This window comes from Cygnus olor, chromosome 1 (genome assembly GCF_009769625.2).
Source record: "Cygnus olor isolate bCygOlo1 chromosome 1, bCygOlo1.pri.v2, whole genome shotgun sequence".
Lineage (NCBI taxonomy): Eukaryota > Metazoa > Chordata > Aves > Anseriformes > Anatidae > Cygnus > Cygnus olor.
In genome coordinates this window covers 133401712-133414050 of record NC_049169.1, presented here as the reverse complement: position 1 = coordinate 133414050, position 12339 = coordinate 133401712, and positions in this window count along the sequence as shown.

Genomic DNA, 12339 nt, shown 5'->3' with positions numbered 1-12339 from the left:
GCCAGCTGTGTGGCAGGAGGAAAGGTTGGCATAGCAAAACACTTCCCTGGGAACCACCAGGGAGCAAATGGCATACATAGGGTTATCTCCAGGCTGAAGACAGAGTCCTACCAATTGCCAGTGGGTTTGGGTCTTTCAGGGACTGCAGGTGACCAAGAGGAACACAGACACCTCTGTGGCTGGCTGGACTCTGCCTGTACTCTGCAGTGGTGTCCTACAGTGCCAGCCTGTCAAGTGAAAACTTGCTTGGGACTCACAGGGATGCACGACCCCATGCCCCTGAGTAAAAACACACACCAAACTATTCTTGAATCATCATTCAGGAGGCGACATCTTAATCTGAAGCTCTGGTTCTGAGGGAGCAATAGTCATGTGTTTTGGCCCTTGGAAGACCAGAAGACCTGTGCCAAACTCCCAGGACTCAAAAGCGTTACAGGCTGCTAAAACTGCAGGTGACTTGAGGAGTGCTGAAAACATTGTGACAGGTCATAGGGCTTTTCCAAAACATTCTGGTGTTCTCAGTGGCTTTTATTCACATTAAAAGCAACAAGAATTTCATCTACACAGCAGACAAAGATTGCTACAAATTGTTATTAAGAACATCCACAGTAGCTTTAATCTCCTAGATCAGCACTCAGAGCGCTGAGCTTGCACCAACAAAAGCTTCAGTGACTGAAGCTTTTTTATGCACATGGAAAGAACTGAATTCTAGCCTCTCATTGAAGCTTGCACTACACTAGCTGGCTTGATTATCCGATGGTTACATCTCTAAATGTACCTTATCGAACAGTACAGACCTTGAATGATCTGGATTATAGGCCTTGCAAAGCTTGTACAGCATCCTCTGAATACTTAAAAAATAATAATAAAAAAATTTTTAAAAAAATAAATAAATATTAATCATGCTAGATTCCCTGGGTAGATGGTTAGTCTTATCTATAAAAGGATAGTGCCACAGGTATTTCCCTTGAAAAGGAAAACTGTATTTGAAGAGAACAGGTTCATCATACATGACCAACTCAGTTATGAAAAACAAACAAACAAACAAACAAAAAACAAAACACCCTTCTACAATATTTATTCTACATTTTTAAATAATAAAGCATTTCAGTATGGATGAGATTTTATTGTATCTGATTTATGTGGAAAAAATAGGAAGTAGTTGAAATTATAGGGCAGAGCTCTTCATTTTCACACTTATTTAAAGAGAATTTCATATGAATTTGTGTTGGGTAGCAGTATTTATTCTAAAAGATTAGAGACAAAGCATCTCAGAAGCCTTATGGACTCAGGTTGGACTACAAGAGTATAACTTTGGTTTGATATGGTAGCCATTGCTCCCAAATGAAACCAAGCTGTCAAGGGAAACAGAACAAAACAAAACAAAACAAAACAAAAACCTTTAAAAACGGATTACCTGTGCAGATAATGCGGATAGTGATAAAAAGATTACTAGAAGTTTGTACCATGTGTGAGAAATTTATTTTTTTTTAGTTGTATCTTTTGTGTAATGCCATCTCCTGTCAAAAATACAAAATAATTAGGCTTAGAAAAATGTTCTGATTAGTTTTCAATTGTCAATCTTAAAACAACATATGTAATGCATTGGGAAGCAGCTGATTAATGTCACCCATCCAGAGAACTGTTTAAGCTCTAGGGAGATTATTACAATAGGAATTTTACATCCTAACACCGCTGTGTCTCATACATATGAAAAACACAATCATCCAGTGACATCTCATCACTCACCAGGCTTTTTAAAAACATATTATTCTGCAAAAGGATCAGCTTGGTGCCCCTCCTTTCTTTCCTATGATATTTACTAAAAATAAAGGCAAATCCTCTTAGATACCAAGATTTATGCCACTGAATGACAACCATCTTTGATTATCTTTCAACAAAATTCAGTTGTAAGAGGCCATCCCTAGCAGCTAGATGGCATTCTGCCCTTTCTGGAAATTAATGACAATGACAGAAGTGTTTTGCTAGAGCTCAGGCAGCAGCATTAATGTGCACTACATGAAAGCTGCAGATAATCAGTTGTGCCCACCAGTTTTTAAGCACTCAGTACCAGACTATGAAGAGGGATGTCATCTTTGCATGTTAAACCTGGGCTCAGTTTCAGATATCTCCTGTGTTTCTCCTTTTTGCTATTGTTGTGGTTTAGCCCGGCTGGCAGCTAAACACCACACAGCCGTTCGCTCACCCTCCCCCCTCCCTCTCTGGGATGGGGGAGAAAAAAGGGAAAGTGAAGCCTGTGAGTTGAGATAAAGACAGTTTATTAAGACAGGAAAATAATAATAATAATAATAATAGTAGTATTAATAATAATAATGTGTACGAAATAAGTGATGCACAATGCAATTGCTCACCATCCGTTGACCGGTGCCCAGCCTATCCCCGAGCAGCCGGCCCCCCCCCACCCCGGCTAGCCACCCCTATATATTGTTCAGCATGATGTCAGATGGTATGGAATACCACTTTGGCCAGTTTGGGTCAGCTGTCCTGGGTCTGTCCCCTCCCAGCTCCTGCTGCATCCCTAGTCTGCTCGCTAGCAGGACAGAGCGAGAAGCTGAAAAGTCCTTGGCTTGGTGTAAGCACTGCTGTACAACAATTAAAACATCAGCATGTTATCAGTGCTCTTCTCATCCTAATCCAAAACATAGCACCCTACCAGCTACTAGGAGGAAAATTAACTCTGTCCTACCTGAAACCAGGACAGCTATCCAGACCCGTTCTGGGGAATGCAGTTTTGCTTTTAAAATCTTGCTTGGCAAATTTACCTAGAACAGTATTATGAATGCAAACCCTTTCTTGGCATGAAAGGAGGTTGTTACACAGTTTGAGGTGATTGTCTGTTACAATCCAGATTCTGGCCTAAAACTGTGAAGGCCAGAGTCTGAATCTAAACAGCTGAACACCTTGATCTTACAGTGTAATGACATCCTTTCATGCAAAGAGTGGGTTTGCAACCACGACACCATCTCAGGTAAAGCTGTAGAAAGACAGCAATGCCGTAAGAGACTCCTGAGGAACTGAGCCTGACTAATGCCACAGTTTCTTTTATGTGTTGAAAGCAATGAAAAATGGAGCAGACTTTTTGCTGTTCATTGAAATCTTGCTACCATTAAACCTCTGCTGATTAGTGCAGAGATGACCAGCCCTCTACAATAAACTGTGGCTTAAATGGGCCTTGTCCTTTAATCCAATTGATTCTTAGGCTGCTAAACCTTTAGATTTCCTCAAAAGAGCCTTTGTAGTTAAGTTAGCTTGGCAAAGCTGAAGGAATACATAGTCAGTAAAGAGGTAGAATAAGGGGATGCAGAGTATATTTATAAACTGGTGCCTTGGGCATGCTTTGACACAAGTTAAGGGGCCCAACCACAGGTTCTTTCCATACTGTCCAGCCTTGCAGTGATAGAAAAGAAAGTACAGAGTCCATGGACAAAAAATGGACATGGACCACCTGATCATGTGCCAAATTAAAAAAAAAAAAAAAAAAGATGACTGTGGAACTGTGGAGTTCATCAGAAAGTGCATCTCCAAACCAGTTTAGAGGACGCAAATGAGTTATCAGGAGGTTGAGGGATGAACTCAAGATTTGTGAAAGCATACAGTCTGGGAATGAAAAAATCAGTCTTCATCTTCCTGATGAAACCACGCCACTGGGTAGCAAACAATTGTAAACAGAGGGAATCAGGAAGAGGGTAATACTCCCTAGCGGTAAGGGCACTCACCTGGGTTGTGATGACAGCTTTGCAACAAAACTTCAAGACTGATTAAGTATTTTTAATCACATGAAGTACACAGATCCCCTCCAGAGCAGAGATAGACATACCTTAGGACTACAAAGTCACTTTCTGTCTCTGTTGCTCAGTCCATGAGCTGGTGAATCTGTGAGCCTCTGCAACAGAGTGACAAAGCTTGTACAAGAAGGGCACAAGTTTGTTGTGGTTCTCCTTGCCCACCCTCTTCTTATACCCAGCCAGCTGCTTAGGGATGCTTTGTTTTAACTGCGTGTCCCATCTAGAAAAGTGTCAAGGAGGGAGGGCTCATCTATATCTAGAGCTCAGCTCCATTTCTGCCTAGGAGAGAGAAAAACAAGATGTGTCTAGTCTAGCTTATATGACTCCATACAGATCAGTTATGCCTGAGAATCATCTTTTTTTCCTTTTCACAGATTAAAAAAAATAAAATAAATAGGCATAGGATAACCAGCAAAGCCAGCAAAAAAACTCATTACATCTAGGTTTAGGGAACTGAATATTACTTCTGTCTCCTGAAGTCTTTAAAATCTTTTTTAAAAGTAAACATGTATGAAATTTAAATGCTTTTAAGAGTACCAAAAAGGGAGGTTTTCACAGTAAGAATTCTGCAACTAAATGTCAAAATCTTATTTTATTGCTTGCTTGTTTATTTGTTTTTGTTGTTGTTGTTTGTTTGTTTTTTAAAGCGACATTCAGTTCTTTTTGTCTCCACCAGGCTCTGCAAATCAGTGAAGAAAGATGCTACTGAAATTATTTTAAAGAAGTGTCATCATTATACAGGTCAAGCAATTTGTTTTTAAGGTCATATTAATAATTTTGTATGCCAGCATTTTAATTATTGTACTAGGATGAGAGATTTTAATTAGAATAGAGATTTGCCAACAGTAAATTAAAATCTTTTTCCAATTTATATTTTCTATTAACATCAATTATGATTTTGTTGAATGAACTGGGCTTGAAGAATACTGCTCAAATTCTAGAAAAATTCATGACATTTAATATACAGTTGTCAATCTCTATTATAGCGTATGTGTATGTGTTATGTTAAAAAGCCTATATTTTTATATACATATCTTATATCTTCTAGTATTTTCAGAAATACTCATTCATCAAACAAATAAATAAGGTGCTTGAATTATGCTTGAAAAAATATTTTAGTGCTCCAACTGCTAAGTCTTTTTTACAACTTGTTTCTTAAGTTAAAAATGTTTACCCTGCATTATATTTAGTACAAAACTGGTTACAACACCCTAATGGACTAAATTTCTTAATAATTTGTATTATCACAAGACCAAGTACATATCTAATAAGAATACAAACAGAAAGATCCTAGTCAAACAGAGTATTTGAACACAGGCTTGCAACTTAACTCTTTGCCATCCCACTGTGTTCAGGGACTTTGCTGAGCAAGATCCTTCACCAACAGAATATACAGACTTATTCATACGTAACATTTTACTCTTGACTGTCAATAATTTTAACTTACTCTAAAATAGACAAGTCATATACATTTTAAATGCTAGGTTTTTCCAGCCTTTCCCATTCCATACTTTCAGTCTGTGTCTGTCAGATATTTGTAAGCTTGCCTCCAGCCTTTCTCTTTGTTGGAAATATAGCTAATATTTTTTTCTGAGTTCAACAGCCAATTCCTTCTGTTACTAGGATACTGTTTACCATAAAGATCATGATGTAGAAAGTACCGGCTAAAAATAAAAAAATAACAGAACAATGAAAAGCTTTCAGAAAAGATAAATCCAAAGGCAGTGAGGGTCAACTACTATCCAGCTATAAAATGTACCTTTTTACATGGGTCAGAAGAAGTAACACTGAATCTGTTAAATTCCACTGTTAAAAACAGAGGAAAACAAATATTTAAATGACAGCTGAAAAGCATTTTTCATGCAGAGTTAGAAAACAGCTAAGCCCAGCGTTAACTACCATCACATTGGTTTATGGCTCTATAGAAAAAAAAGCACTGTTGGCAGGACAGGAAATAAACTCAAAGACAGAGAAACTGGATGTAAACATCAAATATTTGAATTAGATAAGAAACTAGTGAAAGAAAAAAAAAAAAAAAAACAAAAAAACATGCCAGCTCTTCTGACCTTCATAAACAGAACAGAGAGGAAAACGTGATTCTGCGATTGTGTGATTCTGTGAAATTAAAAACATCTAGACCAGAATAAGAAAGCATGATTACAATTATTGCTGCTGGTTGTGCATTAGAGAGAAACATTTCTCTTTGAAATGAATAGAGAAAGGTAATTTCCTGTCATATTTTATAATCTTGAGCTTGGATGGGAAATGACCTGTTTAATTTAGACATCTATGAAGTCTCTCTAAATGACTATTTTTCAAACACATATGTAGTGAAGAAATGTAAGTGCCTTGGAAGACTTCTAGGGGATGGTCACATTTGTGTTAACTGAGTTAAACACATAGGTGTTTTACCCCCCCACCCTACCCCATATGATGAAACAGAAGTTCTCAGGGGTAATTTCAGAGAAAAAAAGCAATACAGAAGAAGTAGTTTGGAAGTCACTGGAGATCTAGGGCAGAAGATATCCTCCAGGGTCATCAAGAGTTTTTATGGCAAATTTTTGTTTATTCCCTGCATAAAAGGAAATAAATGTTTAAATGTGATTTCATAAAAATATTTTGATCAATGTTATAATAGATGAAGTAATTAGACAAACAAAATAAATGTTGGGGTAGATAAAATAATTTAATAAAGATGATGCCTGGCATGAAGAAATTAACCCTTACTTCACCTGCGTTCAAAATGTTTTATGTTTGAACAAATGTCTTATTTTAATTTATTTCTATCTTTATCTGAATGAAAGACGTTAACAATAACAGACACAGATTTTGTGGACTCTGATCTAGGGTTTAAAAAGTAATATATATATCTGTTTGTAATTTTGGTTAAAAAACATGCATGCTTAGGGATTTGGAAATTTGCTCTGGTATGAATCCCTAAGCCAGTAATTCAGTTTTCTCTTCTTTAACTCTACTCTTTGTCTACTTCCGTTACCATGTAACATGATAATCCTCAGTACTGTCAAATAGTATAACTTACTGTAAAATTCTAAAGCATATTTAAACTGGAGCTTCTGAAAGGAATAGTAAATAACATTGCTTAACAACATAAATTAGCCCTTGTTCAGTGCTGTACTACCAAAGTTAAATTGCAAACCAGTAACCAAGTATACTCAGTAAAAAAGCTAGTTCTGTTATTCCTACACTAACTATGCTGAAATCTGAAGAATAGCCCTATCCAACACTGAGGTAAACTGACATTAGCGAAACATCTGTATCTATATCTATAGCATATACTTTTAAAAATATATACATATATATTTTTGTGAATGCTATAAGCATACAGTTAACCATTATTTTTGTGAATTATTGACACTGTCTTTACTCCAGAGTGCAGACAAGTAGCAAGATACAATATATACAAGAAACAATACATACAGAGAATGGTGCAGATTTTCTTAGATGGAAAGGACAGATGACTGTCTAAATTACTGTGTGTTTCTGTAGCTAGCAATTCCTAATTCACAGAATATAATATAGAACTTAGCAAGAAACAAGAACAAAAGTAAGTATTCCTAAACCTTTCTGAAAAATAAAATAGTGAAAAAAAAAGAGTTCAGAATTGAAGGAGCAGACTCTCAATTCTTATGCATTATTAACTGTCTTAACAAAAGTAGCATGTACATGTCAACATCCATTAAAACAATTGAAGTGTGTTAATCTATTTAAGGACTGTCTTATCATGAAGGCTACCCAAAGTAACTGGTTGTTTAGAAGAGATAATTTGCAATTTTTACTAGACTGTCTACAAGTTCCACTAATCACCTTAGATGAAAATCATGCCTAAAGATTAGAGCCCCCAACTATGGTTATTTTATCCATGTTTCAATATTCATTTACACTTGGTTTTGCCTAATTGAAATTAATTGGAATAAATGTGTGTCAAAAAGTTAAGATGTCAGTAACCTGATTTCAACAAAAATATTAATTTCAGTTTCACAGAAATGTCTCTCTATATTTTTCTTCTGTTTTTGCCCTGTGTTCTCATTTTACAGTATATGACAACCATCATCTGCTCATAAATCCTGGTTGTGAAAGCCTGGAATACAGTAAAAAGATGAATTATTCAAATTTCATGCTAAAATAATAATTAAAAAGTCATTAATATGATAGTTGTTAAGATTAATAGCCGACCAGTTCATGGTCACGTACCATTGTCCATACTGAGTACATTGTGTGGCATGAAGATACTGACATTTGAAAGGTAGTTATAACACTTACAGAACACTTTGTCAGTTCACCACACACCACATGGCCCACAGGACTTCTGAACCATTCTCTTTCCATATAATTGTTGATTCATGAAATAAAGGACTTTGTCTGAGTGTGAAAAAAAAAAGAAAAAAAAAAAAAAACTGCAATTCATTTTTATCTGGGGCCTAATGAAAGACCTAAATCTGCAACAGGGGGGCTCTTCTTATGGGGGCCCTTACTTGCTTTTATAATGCAGATGAATAATACCAGTGGTAAGGCATGTACAGGCTAGTGAAAAGGACTGCACTGTACAGGGATAATATTTCTGCTCAGCAATTTCTCTCCTCCTGCAGCACAGGGAGCAGCACTCTAAAAGTTACTGAAGCAGCTGGCAGAAACATCCAGTTCTGTGATGCTAATCACAGCAGCATTTTCAATATACTTGGTCAGTTCTGCAAACCCAATAATTCAAATTCAGTAATTATTTGTGTTTGATAGAGATACTTCCCCCCTGACCCTTCCCCCCCTCCCCCCCCCCCAATCCTAAAGTTCTACCTAGGATTAATCCAGAAGAATTTTTCAAGTTTGTATCTTACTTTCTCAGATTCTTACCCAGCCATGAGCAATGCAGATGATTGATGTATCTTGAAGTGCTTTTGTCATTGTCAGTTTGATTGGACAGAAAATATTCCTAAGTGCAGTATAAGAAAGGACTTTCAGCCCTCAAATGAAAGTGTAGGAGGGGGGTGAGAAAAGTGTGACAGAAAAGTTTTTTCCATGTAAAAATACCCATCAAGGTTTTTTCCTTTTAATGCCATTGCAATGTTCATTTTCATCATCAACAAGAAGCAGCATTTTCTAAGGAAGAGAGGAACGCTGTTATCAACTTTAAGAATTGATTAACAAGAGATATTCAGGGTGAAAAATAGGGAAGTGGGAGAATGAGTTTCAGGAGGAAGGTTTAATCACTGCTTCAAGAGATACACCTGTGCAATTAAAACTGTATCTAAGCTCCTTAGCTGGTGGATGCCCCTAATAGAAGAACCTTAAAACAGCATCACTTTGTATAATTCTTTCCTTTCCTCTCTTCTCCTTTCCTCTCCGATCAGGTGAAGCACTACTAAACTCATAGCTGTTTAGTGATTTTGATTGATTTTAAATTTGTTTTTATACTGGCATCACTCTACAAATATCTCCCAGACCTAAGAGAGGGAAGGTAAGAAAGCAAAGGTAGAGGCAGCAAAGGATGTGAGTGCAGGGGAAAGCTGGGTAGACATTGCTAGAGAGGTAGCTAACCAAAATGTTGAAATTGTGATGGAACAAAGACTTGAATGCATAATGAAAGCACCAGAACAAAACAGAAAATAAGGCACAGAAACAAGGCCGTAGTATTAATATAGGCTTCAATAGAGTGAACGTTTCCATCAGTCCTTTGAATTCCACTCTTTATAAATAGGCTTAGGATACATAGTTTACTTGGCTGAATTCAAGGAGAACCACCAAGTAAAAAACACTAAAAAGTTTGGAGGAAAGGCTCTAGAGCTTTGCATACAATAGGGTTTGTCTAATGAAAAATAATCTGAGAAATAATTGCAATTTATTAAAAGCTAATCTATTGTTAGGAGCCCTTTAAAAGTAGGTTACTGAAGCCATTGTGCATTGCTGCCCATTCAACCGTATTGTCTGTTCTTGTCTTTTCCTTAGTGTCCTTGTATCAGCAAGATTAAATAACACTGACAGTTAAAAAGCCTTGGTTTAACTTGCATAGATATAGCTGGAGATACATGCCAGATCTGAGTTCATTTCAGATGTTGCTTGACAGCCTGATCCTTTGAACTCAATTTGTACTTGATCTTGCACCTCTACGTTGCCATAGCTCCCAGATAAAATAATGTAGCTATTTTACCCCAAAGACACACCAACAACTAACGTATTCCAAAGAGGTCCCCATAGTTTTACCTTCTGGTATGCTGATGCACGAAGTCCTTTCATGCACAAGCATGAACATCATTAAGTTTCCTTTATAAGCCTTCAGGATATCCTTTGGAATTAAAAAAAAAAAAAAAAAAAAAAAAAAGAGGATACAACTTGAATCTCTAAAACTCCATTAAAATGATTGCTATGATCTCTACCCTATTAACCCACATGATCTCATTTTCCACAGTTGCTGTTAAATTACTTCCTGCAAGTTGCCAGAGCAGGTGACATTGACTATATGTTCTTTGTTTTACCTGGGTTATCAATGGGTAAACATGTCTTCATTAATAATTATGATCCCCTAAGAAAATACCGCACCTGTCCTTCCATAAGATGCAACAATGTTAAAGTTCATACCACTGTCATGCAGAATGAAGTGCTCTGCTTTTTGGAATATCATAAACAAAATAAAACATAAAATAGAAATTTATGTTACATGCTAGGAATCTAGGAGCATAAATGGATTCTTAATGTAAGCAGTTAGTCTTCACAGGAAAAAAAATAAAAATTAAAGTGTATCAGAAAAACATTTATTTGTGAAAGGCTAGAGCTGCAGGAGGTGTTTGAAAGCTTTGCAATATCATGTGGTACTTGGAAAGTCATGATTACTAGTTATAAAGTATACATTTAAAACTATTTTGCAAATGTTTACCGTACTAGTTTAAGTTCAAACTGTGTGCTATGTGGTCATAGTGGCAAATATTTCCCAATAACCAGAATATTTTCAAAGAACTATCTGTAGCAAAGAAAAACTTTCATACGAAGTTGGGCAGGGAAGGTCAGTTGTCCAGAGAAGGGCTACAAAGGTGGTGAAGGGCCTAGATAGGAAGATGTACGAGGAGTGGCTGAGGTCACTTGGCCTGTTCAGCCTGGAAAAGAGAAGGCTGAGGGGAGACCTCATCACAGTCTACAGCTTCCTCACGAGGGGGAGTGGAGGGGCAGGCGCCGACCTATTCTCTTTAGCGACCAGTGATAGGACCCGAGGGAATATTGTCAAGCTGATGCAGGGGAGGTTTAGGCTAGACATCAGGAAGAGGTTCTTCACTGAGAGGGTTGTTGCACACTGGAACAGGCTCCCCAGGGATGTAGCCACAGCACCAAGCCTGTCGGAGTTTAAGAAGCGTTTGGACTGTGCTTTAGTCACATGGTCTGAAATTTTGGGTAGACCTGTGTGGTGCCAGGAGTTGGACTCGATGATCCTTATGGGTCCCTTCCAACTCGGGATATTCTATGATTCTATGATTCTATGGGCATGATATGAACATGGCACTAGGCTTGTTGAATTTTCTTTTCATTATGAAATGTTTGGTTGTATAATTCTAGGACAGAAGAGAATTCAATAAATTTGGTTGGATTTGTTTTTAATTTCAAATGCAATATTTTGTTAAAATTATTTCTCTTTCCATTTTTATTTTTTTAATATTTTTAATCTTTTAATTTATTTTTAATATTCAAATTTAGACCTTTTTTTCTTCTCTTTCACTTTTTGAGATAAATATGAACATATATTAATTAAACTTTTTTTCTTTCCTTTTTGCCAAAAAAAGGCATCTTGTATTAACAGAAAATATGAGAACAATTCTGTCTGGTAAGTCATTTATGGTTGCCTTTCCTCTGTTTTCTATGAGGCATTTTTATTGTGGATGCCCTGAAAACATTATTGCTAGTTAAAAGGAAAGATGTATGTCTGGTGCCTACAATCAGGGATATAAATCAATATATCAACTCATAAGTAGAAGGGGATCATTTTTCAGATACTAAGTACTCCCAGTTTTCTGTGACTTAATTCTGACAGCTAGATACCATATGTTTTTCTACCAGATATAAAATTTTGTTGCAATGCAACATTGTTAAAAAGACATTTCTCAGCCAGTTTAGATTTTTATTCTCCAAGGAATACAAAGTTTTGTCTCAGCTTTAGGGTGAGGGTTTTTTTGGTGATATTTATTACCACTCAGGAGTATTCCTTGCCCTCTACACTGTACTTTTAGAATCATACTGTGAAGCCTGCCCTTCTTTAAAGGTCTTTGAAGCATACATTAATTCATTGTTCAAGATGTGTTATCGTTTCAGTCGACATTTCAGTAGGGCACTCTGTTATTAGCAGTGCACAAATAGGTCCAATTCAGCTCAGTGTTGGATAACAGATTCTCCAACAAGATTACAAAAGCAGAGCAAAACCATATAGCTAAGAAATTAGTCTCTATCACAAGTAGTGCTTTTACCACATCCATATCTTTGAATTTATAGGTGGGGGGAATGGTCTCTCACATAAAAGGTACAAGATACCAAACAACTATAT